This window comes from Musa acuminata, chromosome BXJ1-4 (assembly GCF_036884655.1).
Source record: "Musa acuminata AAA Group cultivar baxijiao chromosome BXJ1-4, Cavendish_Baxijiao_AAA, whole genome shotgun sequence".
Lineage (NCBI taxonomy): Eukaryota > Viridiplantae > Streptophyta > Magnoliopsida > Zingiberales > Musaceae > Musa > Musa acuminata.
The window spans coordinates 26,910,476-26,921,757 of record NC_088330.1 but is presented as its reverse complement, the minus strand read 5'-3'; positions in this window follow the sequence as shown (position 1 = coordinate 26,921,757).

The window sequence follows — 11,282 nt, the reverse complement described above, 5'->3', positions numbered from 1 at the left end:
GGTATCGCTTGAGCTCGATCTCCGAGCGAGGCTGGGCGGTGGTACCACCCCTGTCAAGCGGTGGTACCACCTGAGCTTGGTCTCCGAGCAATGCCAAGCGGTAGTACCGCCCAGTTATGGCGGTAGTCTTGCCAGGACCCCAAAATCTGAGAGTTGATATTTTTGAGCTCTAAATTCAAACCAGTTGGGGCCTATATAAAGTCCACCCTTTCCTGCATGAAAGTAAACCGAAATCTTGATCTTATTCTGAGAATTTTAGAGCTCAAAAGTGTTGTAAAGGCCAAAAGTACTTCTCCCTCTTTTCTTCTAAGTTTTGATTATTCAAGAGAGGAGTGAAAATCTGTAAAGGTTGTCTCCTAAGCCCGTCAAAAGGAGTAAAGCTGTAAAAGAGTGGTTGGCCTTCGCCTATTGAAGGAAGGCCTCTAGTGGAAGTCGGTGACCTCATCGGAGGAGGAAGCCAAAAATGGATGTAGGTCAAGATTGACCAAACCACTCTAAATCTCAGTTTGCATTTACATTATGCTCTCTATCTTAAATTGCAAATTGCCTCCATTGCTTTACTTCAACTCTACTTTCACTTAATCTTAAGTTAAAGTACTTTCCGAAACGGTTTTTCATCAAAGACGTTTTTTTAATCATACGAACGTTGTTTTAAATCGTCGAAAGTTTTCCGCTGCACTAATTCACCCCACCCCCTCTTAGTGCTCTTGATCCTAACAATTGGTATCAGAGCGGGGTTAACTCTCAATCGGATTAAATCCCAAAAGAGATGGCATACGTCGAAAACCAAAAGGACCACTCTATTATACGTCCACCCATGTTTAATAGGACGGACTACACCTATTGGAAGACCCGAATGAGGATCTTCCTTATTTCCATGGATTTTGAACTTTGGAATCTTGTTGAAAATGGATTTTCAAAGTCTTCTCTTCCAATGATCGATTGGAATAAATTGGAGAAGAAGACTTTTGCTCTTAATGCAAAGGCTATGAATGCCTTATTTTGTGCACTTGATAAAAACGAGTTCAATCGTGTTTCGATTTATGAAACTGCATTTGATATTTGGCATACACTCAAAGTGACTCATGAAGATACAAGTAGAGTGAAAGAGTCAAAAATCAATCTTTTAATATATTCTTTTGAACTTTTTCGAATGAAACCGAGCAAAACCATAGGCGACATGTATACCCATTTCACGGATGTCGTCAATGGTCTAAAAGGACTCGACAAAAGTTTTTCAGATGTTGAGCTCGTAAATAAGATTCTAAGATCCCTTCCAAAGAGTTGGGACCCTAAAGTCATTGCTATTCAAGAGGCTAAAGATTTAAACAACTTCCCTCTTGAAGAATTAATCGGGTTATTAATGACCTACGAAATGACTTGCAAAGCTCATGAAGAGCAAGAAGACGTCATTCCAAAGAACAAGAAGGATATAGCACTTAGAACTTTAGAAGACCACTTGAGAGAAAACTCAAGTGAGGAGGACTTTGACGATGATTTAGCACTTCTAACAAGGAAATTTAAAAAATTTATTAAAAGAAACAAGTCTAAAAATGACATAAAAAATAAATTTTAACCCAAAAATGACCAAGCTATTTGCTATGAATGCAAGCTGGGACACTACAAAAGTGATTGTCCCCAAGCCAAGAAGAGAACACCAAAGAAGAAGGCGCTCAAAGCAACGTAGGATGACTCAAGCACGTCTGAAAAAAAGGAGTCCAACATCGAATAAGTTGCTTATTACGCCCTAATGGCCATCGGAGAGGAGGTAACGAACTTAATTGATGCAGATTTATCATTTGATTAATTTTTAAATGCCTTCCATGACTTATTTGATGAATGTAAAATAATTAGTAGAAAATATAAATTGCTAAAAAAGGAGCATGATAGTCTTACTAGTAATTTCAATAAATTAAAAACTGAATATCATGATAGTTTAGCTCAATGTATAAAATGTCATGATCTAGAAACTCTCCAAAATGAGAACTTGCTACTTAAGGACACTTTGAAGAAATTCGAAGTTGGTAGCAAGTCTTTGAATATGATCCTTACAAATAAAGGTCATGTTCCTAAAAGAAGTGGAATCGAATTTGTGAGAAGTCCTCACCAAAATCCAACCACTTTCATTAAAGGTCTTATCTTGTATGTTTCGCATCAAGGTAAATACAACTTTTGTTACAAATATGGATATAGAACTTATCATTGTCCATTCAAGAAGGTTAGTCTGAACAAATTAATTTGGGTTCCTAAAGGAACCATGATAAATTTTATGTAACATGATAAACGATTTAGATCAGTCTTTGAGGCACCCAAAAGTGAATGGGTACCTAAAAATCATCATTTCTTGTAGAAACATACACCATTATAAGCTAGGAGCAAGAGATGGTACCTTGATAATGGATGCTCAAGACATATGACTGGAGATCCATCTCAATTCTCTAAGCTCACTAGCATAGACGAAGGCTATGCACCTTCGGAGACAACAACAAGGGTAAAATCATTAGCAAAGGAACCATAGGTAACAAATCCAACTTCTTTATTGAATATGTTTTGTTAGTTGATGGTTTAAACATAACCTCTTGAGCATTAGTCAATTATATGATAAAAGATATATTATCAAATTTGAATATAATGCTTGCATCAATGAAAATCCACACAAAAATATATCTATGATTGCATTAAAACAAAATAACGTATACACCATTGACATGAATGATCTTTGTAATAAAATATATTTCTTGGTTTTGAATGAGGATGCTTGGCTTTGGCATAGGAGATTAGGTCATGCTAGCATGAAACTAATTACTCAAATATCATCCAAAGAACTTGTAAGAGGAATTCCACATTTCAAGTTCATCATAGATAATGTGTACGATGCTTGTCGATTAGGAAAATAAATTAAGGGAAGTTTCAAATCTAAGAATCAAATAAGCACCTCTAGACCCTTACAATTGATCCATATGGACTTGTTCAGACCAATCTCTACATCAAGCCTAGGAGATAGCAAATATGCCTTTGTTATTGTAGATAACTATAATAGATATACATAGACTTATTTCTTGAAACACAAAAATGAATGCTTTAGATATTTCACCATGTTTTGTAAACTTGTTCAAAATGAAAATGGTTCTATGATTTCATCAATTAAAAGTGATCATGGTGGTGAATTTCAAAACCATGATTTTTAAGAATTTTATGAATTTAATGGATACAATCACAACTTCTCTACTCCAAGAAATCCTCAACAAAATGGAGTAGTAGAAAGAAAAAATAGAAATTTATAAGAAATGAGGAGAATCATGTTGAATGAACATAGCCTACCCAAATATTTTTTAGCCGAAGCCGTAAACACTACATGCTATATTTTGAATAGAGCTCTAGTAAGACTCTTACTCACCAAAACACCCTATGAGTTGTGAAATAACAAAAAACCCAATGTTTCATATTTTAAAGTTTTTGGGTGTAAGTGTTTTATCTTGAATGAAAAGATGCCTTAGGAAAATTTCATGCTAAATCCGATGAAGAAAATTTTCTTAGTTATTCTTTGGTTTTTAAAGCTTTTTGTATCTTCAATAAAAGAACTTTAATTATAGAAGAATCCATTCATGTAGTTTTCAATGAGATTTCCGAAATCAAGAAAAATGATTTGGATAATGATGTTAATTTCGATTCTTTGAATTTAAATGAAACCCTTCTCCAACTAGTAACTTGGATGCATTCACTTCCGAAACATCCTTACCCAAGGATTAGAAGTATGCAGATGCTCATCCTAAGGAGATAATCCTAGGAGACACATCTAAGGGGGTTCAAACACGTTCTTCTCTTAAAAAGTTTTGTGCCAACGCCGCTTTTCTCTTCCAAATTGAACCAAAATGTATTGACGAAGCCATGAAAGATGATTCATGGATTATCGCCATGCAAGATGAGTTAAATCAATTTGAGAGAAATAACGTCTGGAAGCTTGTTCCTAGGCCAAATGACCATTTAGTTATTGGTACTAAATGGGTCTTTAGAAACAAGCAAGATGAATATGGTATCGTGGTTATAAACAAGGCTAGATTAGTGGCCAAAGGTTTCAACCAAGAAGAAGTTATTGATTATGAAGAAACCTTCGCTCCTGTGGCTCGATTAGAAGCCATAAGGAAGCTCCTTGCCTATGCTAGTAATAATAATTTTAAATTATTTCAAATGGATGTGAATCTTTTGCTAAAACTATGAGTCTCGAATTTGAAATAAGTTTGATGGGAGAATTAACCTTCTTCTTAGGCTTACAAATTGAGCGACTAAACAATGATATCTTTATTAGTCAAACTAAATATACTTTATATTTGCTAAAAGATTTAATATGGATAGCTCAAAAGCTATCAACACTCCTATGAGCACCTCCACTAAGTTAGAAGTTGATGAAAGTGGAGAAAGCTTCGATCAAAAAACTTATAGGGGTATGATAGGAAGTTTACTTTACCTTACTATAACTAGACCAGATATCATGTTTAGTGTAGGACTTTGTACTAGGTTTCAATCAAACCCTAAGATATCTCATCTCAAAATAGTTAAAAGAATACTTAGATATTTTAAAGGTACCATAAATCTAGGAATATGGTATCCAAAAACTGAGAATTTTGAGTTAATTGATTATGCTGATGCGGATTTTGCTAGGTGTAGACTAGATAGAAAAAGCACATCAGGAACATGTCAATTTTTGGGACATATCCTTATCTCCTAGTCATCTAAGAAATAAAACTCGGTTGCACTATCAACAACCAAAGCTGAGTATATTGTAGCTAGTGCATGCAATGCACAAGTTGTGTGAATGAAAAACACCTTAGAAGATTATAAAGTTCATCTTAAAAATATTCCTATTAAATGTGATAACACAAGTGTAATATGTTTAACAAAGAATCTCATTCGATACTCAAGAACAAAACATATTGATATTAGACATCACTTTATACGAGATTATATCACTAATCATGATGTAATTATAGAGTTTATTGATACTAAACATCAGCTAGCTGATATTTTTACAAAGCCTGTAAGTGAAGAATAATTTGATTTCGTTAGAAAAGAATTGGGAATGTTGATGTGTCCGAATTCATGAACTTATTAAAATCATTTTTCGAACGTTCTTAAGTCATTCACTTAATTGCTATGATGAGAATTTTACATGATTACATGCCTTAATAACATGTTGGAAATTATATATTTTGGATACAAAAATTTTCATGATAATTAGCATGTTTTATCTTCATGATTGTGTTTGAAAATCTATAGCAAAAACTTGTCTGAATGCATGAATGTATTAAATTTCATTTTTGGATTTTCTTGATTCTAACAATATATTATTCTCTTCCGGACTTAATATAGCTTTCATAAGCATATATCATATCGAGTTTGTTTCATATCATTGATTTTTGACATATGGAATCAATTAACAAATGCATCTCTCATCGAGTTATCGTATGAAAAATATTTTTTCGAGAAATGGATTTGATGAAATGATTCCTTCTTATGAATTTCTTCTTAAAGAAAGATTTTTTAATACTTGCAAGGATTTAATTTACATGTAAAAATCTTGATCCTTGTAAAAATGAAACATGATTTAATCTCTTATGGATTTTAACTTCATTCAAGTAAGCTTACAAATGGCTTTCCTCTTTCATGCAAAAAGATAATGACAAATAAAAAGAAAGAAGTAATGAAAGCTATCTCTGTGTCATGTTTTCCTTGAGATATTTGTATAATTAGTATCCTATCACTCATTGTTGAAAAATGACATGAACCTAGTTATGACATGAATCATTACCGTACTTATGCTTAAAACTTGCTTAAATCATTCTCCTTTTTATTATGACAAAGGGGGAGAAATACATGGTAAATTGATAATGGAATTGCTATGATTGCCATATTTGAATTATGTTAAGATATCAAATGCTTGTATCAAAATATTTGGTAAATTGATGCTATGATTGCTATATTTAAATTTTGAAAAGATATCAAGAGCTTGTATCGCAATTATATAGATTGATATCTTGCCATGTGATGAAATGCTATGATTGTTAAATACTTGAAATGTTTGTATTATGTTAAGATATTAAGAGCTTACATCGCAATTATACAAATTGATATTTTGCCATGTGATGAAATGCTATAATTGCTAAACACTTGAAATGTTTGCATTATGTTAAGATATTAAAAGCTTACATCGTAATTCTACATGTTGATATCTTACCATATGATGAATTGCTTTGATTACTATCTTTCACATTTGAAATGTAAAACTTGAAAATGGATGTCAAGCCTTGACATCATTTTTAGAGAGATATATCATGATAGGAATCATGATGGGAGTATTGATAAGGTTAAACGATCTTAACTTATCAATAGGTCTCTTGAATTCAAAGGCTTTGAATTCAAGAATAACTTATCTCAAGTATGGCATATAGATAGGGGGAGTTAAGGTTAACTCCGTTATCAATTGATTGTCATCATAAAAAAGGGGGAGATTGTTGAATCTCGAATTTTGATGTTGAAGTCAATTGTCATTTGTTATCTAATCCATATGTTGAGATAAGTGTACAGGATTAACTATGATGGAAGTAAGACATGCAGCAAGAGTTACGCCGGAGTCAATGACATGCCAAGAGAGGATGATGCGCCGAAGAATCAGACGAGGTGTCGATGGACCAATGACATATCAAACAATATTTGATTTAGCTTTGTAATAATTGTCTAGATCGAAATAGGTTTTAGGTGTAATTGAGTTGGAATTGGGCCAACTCAATTAGAGACCAAATGGACCCAAGTTTGAGCTATGTTGGGCCAAGTGAAAGGCCCAAACAAGTGATCGAACAGGTGGAACTATTCGTGGCACAATCTCCGAGACTATGCCAAGCAATGGTACTGCCTAGACATAGTCTTCGAGACTATGTCAAGCGGTGATACCGCCCAAACACAATCTTCGAGACTGTGTCAAGTGGTGGTATCACAAGACTGGGTGGTGGCACCGCCCAGTGTTAGTGCTGCATGCGATGGTACCGCCCAATATAGACAGTGGTATCGCTAGTACCTCAAAAACCAGGGATGAGACTCTTTTAGGCTCCATGTTTGAATCCATTTAGGGCCTATAAATACCTCTCTCATCCTTGCTCAGAATACACAAGCGCAAAGAATTTAAAAGTGAGAAAACACTGCAGCAATCACTTGAGAAATACCCTCCTCTTGTTCTAAAGTTTAGAATTCTGTTTAGGGAGGAGTGATTGCTTGTAAAAGGTTGTATCCTAAATCTGTGAAAAGGAGAAGAGGGGTGTAAAAGTTTAGAACTTAAAGGTTGCCCCGTAAACCTATGAATATCAAAGCTATGAATGCTTTGTTTTGTGCTTTGGATAAAAATGAATTTCATCGGGTTTCTATTTGTGAAACTTGGCATAATATTTGGCACATTCTTGAAATCACATACGAAGGCACTAGTAGAGTTAAAGATTCTAAGATAAATCTTTTGATGCATGATTTTGTATTGTTTCATATGAAACCAAGCAAAATCATTGGAAGCATGTACACCCGTTTTACGGATATCGTCAATGGTTTAAAAGTTCTTAACAAATGTTTTTCAAATTTTGAAATTGTTAATAAAGTTTTACGATCTCTTTCTAAAAATTGGGATTCGAAAGTAATGACAATACAAGAATAAAAAACCCTAAATATTTTTTCACTAGAAGAACTTATTGGTTCAGTGATGATATATGAAATGATGTACAATGCACATGATGAATATAATGAACTTGAGAACCTTCCAAAGAATATGAAAGATTTGGCACTTAAAACTCAAGAAGACCACTCGAGCGAAAGCTCAAGTGATGATGACTTTGAACTCTTAACAATAAAGCTTAAAAAGTTTATTAAATAAGAATCAAAGAATAAAAACAAACTTAAAAAGGACATAACTACTTGCTATGAACGCAGGAAGTCGGGGCACTCCAAAGATAAATATATAAAACTGAAGAAGAAATTACCAAAGAAGAAGGAAGCACTCAAGGACGAATTGAGTGCATCCAAAGATAAGGAGCAAACCAACAAAGATGAGGTGGCCTTTGACAATGAGGTATGTAACTCATCCAAAATGTGTTTACCTTATTTTGGAATAACTTGATGCATTTCATGAGTTACTTTTAAATTAGTTTAGAAAAATTATATATATAAAAATAAAAATTTGAGCATGAAAATTGCATGTTAACTCCTAGCACTAAGCATGAAAAGTTATATTCATTGAAAAAGAAAAATACATTATAAACAAAATGATTTTGAATTTGATTGAAAATGCTTTATGTTTAATGAAATCATGTTTGATGATTTAATAATGCATAATGATGTAAGACATAATAAAAATGTTAAAAGTTTTAGTACCATGCTTAATAATTTAATTATGCATGATGATTTGAAGTCTTGGTGATTTTTGTGATGAATCTTGTCTTTGTCTTTCGGTTTTAAATGATGATACATATTTTTGTTTGTCATAAAAGACAAAGGCATACTTATAAGAAATCAAATCACTTAAATTGAAACAAAAAGATGAGAATGCATGTTTTTTGAAAAAATCTCTATCTAATTGTGTTTTCGTCGTAGAGATCCTTAGTGACGAATCTATTTATATTTTGAATCTCTTGAATTATGAAAGTGATTTTGATGATTATGAATTTGAATGAATTTTATCTATATCATGATCTTGATTTCTCAAAATTATAACTTGGGATTTTTCTTATATTAATCAAGATCTCTCATTTGATCTCTTATGTCTCTTTTTGCAACAACAAAATTGTTTTGTTGTTGATTCTTTTGACTACAACTTGATATCTATCTAAATTTGCTAAAGAAAAAAACTACATTTGCTACATTACTAAAGAGAAAAATTATCTAAATTGCTCTTTTGACTACAACTTGAAAGTTTTCTATGAATCAAGATTTTTTCTTTCGCTAAAGAAGAGATTCATCCAAACGAAACTTAATTCTTTCACTTGATATCTATAAATTGAGATTTATTATGAATCAAGATTTTTTTTTAATTGTCCTCTTATGATTCCTCTTGGTATTTTCTTAAGAGGATATTTTCTATATGAATATTAATAATTCTTATGTATGAATCGAGATCATTTATTATTTGTTCTCTTACAATTCTTTTGTTGTTTACTAAAGAGAATATCTTTTTCAAAATCATGACTTCAAATTTCTTTTGAAGATCTTTTACTATTTGATCTCCTAAGATTTTCTTTTGATTATTTAAGAGGAGATTTATGACAATAAAATATATCTTTTAGTATTCACATGATCTCATCTTACATGATATGATTTTTCTTTGTATAATTCCTTGTATTCATGAAGTATATCTCATCAACAAATTTTTTTTGATATCTTCCATGTGATGACTTGAATATTTATACATTTGTTCTATTCACCTCTTTTTGCCTATGATAAAATGGGAGAAAAAATTGCTAGCGTGCACATCTCAAGAAAAGCACATTGCTAAGAAAGGCAAAACATGCAAACTTGCACATTAAGGGAGATAGTTTGCTAGCTTGGATAAATTGGTGTAAAACTTACTTGACATGCTTTCAAACACTTGCATTGTTGAATGATTCTCCTTTTTGCGTATGACAAAGTAGGAGAAAATAAATAATGAATGTTTGGTACCAACAATCATGAAGTGATAAATGCTTAAAAATGTTGATTTAATATTTGGTATCACGAATGCTTTAGTGGGAGAAATGATGAATGTTTGGTATTATGATCAAAATATTAATTTAATACATAAAATCTAAATACTTAAAAATTTTAATGTTTTAGCATCATGAATGTTATACCCAAAATGATGTATCATTAATGCTTGAGTTTTATGTATGATATGCTCATAGTGATGATTGATTTATTTTTGGTATTACACATGAAGTAAAGATGAAATATAAGGTTTTGAAATTATGCATGTTTTAATTTGAAACTATAATGATGCACAAATATATTGAATTAAAAATGATACTTTATCTTTGTCATGATTTGAAAATTGATGTAAAGGGAAAAAAATTATAATATTGTATTCTTCCCTGCTATTTGACAGTGACAAAGGGGGAGTAAAATTTGTTCACTTAGCATGTTCTAAAATGATGTAAAACTTGCTAAATTTGCTAGCTTACAAATTACAATAAAAAAAAAACTTGTTAGGATGCAAAATTGCTAGCTTGCACTTCTCAAAAGAGAATAAAGAACTTATTATCTTAAACATCACCAAGAATTGCTAGCTTACAATCTCAAGATAAGCAAAAGTACTACCTTAAAGCAAAAGTATAAACTTGTAAAATTTACAATCTTGCACATCTTTAAAATTAATGATGATTTGGTGATTATGTATGTTGTAAAGTGATGAAAAATTTGCTAACTTATATATATTGTAAAACTTACATATCTCAAAAACTGACTAGATGCACTTCTCCTTTTTATTGATGACAAAAGGAGAGAAGTATGATGATGATATTAAAATCTTATACATAATTTGTTAGGATCGAGTCGGCACTAGAATTAGTGCAGCGGATAAAATTATGTCGGTTCAAAAATCTTTCATACAATAAATATAAATAGCAAAGCAGAAATGCAAACCAAAATTTATAATTGTTCGGTCGTCGTGACCTACATCCACTCCTAATTCCTCTTCCGTCGAGGCCATCGGCATCTACTAACGATCTTCCTTCAATGGGCGAAGATCAACTATCCTTTTACACCCTTCTTCTCCTCTTCACAGGTTTAGGAGACAACCTTTTATAAGCACTCACTCCTTCCGAAATAGAATTCTAAAATTTAGGACTAGAGGAGGGGATTTCTCAAGTGTTTGCTATAGCGTTTTATCACTTTTAAGTCCTCTGTGCTTATGTATATTAACCAGGGATGAGGGGGGTATTTATAAGCCTCAAGTGGATTCAAACTTGGAGCCTAAAAGAGCCTCATCCTTGGTTTTTGGGGTACTAGCGGTACCACTGCCCGCAAAACTGACACTAGACGATACCACCACCTAATCTGGCGGTACCACCGCTTGACAGTCTCTCAAAGACTGTGTCTAGGCAATACCACCACCCAAACTGACGGTACCACTGCCTGACATAGTCTCGGAGATTGTGCCATGATAGTTTCACCTATTAGGTCATTATTTGGGCCTTTTACTTAGCCTAACACTACCCAAACTTAGGCCCAATTAGTCCCTAATTGTGTTGGCTCAATTTCAACCCAATTACACCTAAAACCGA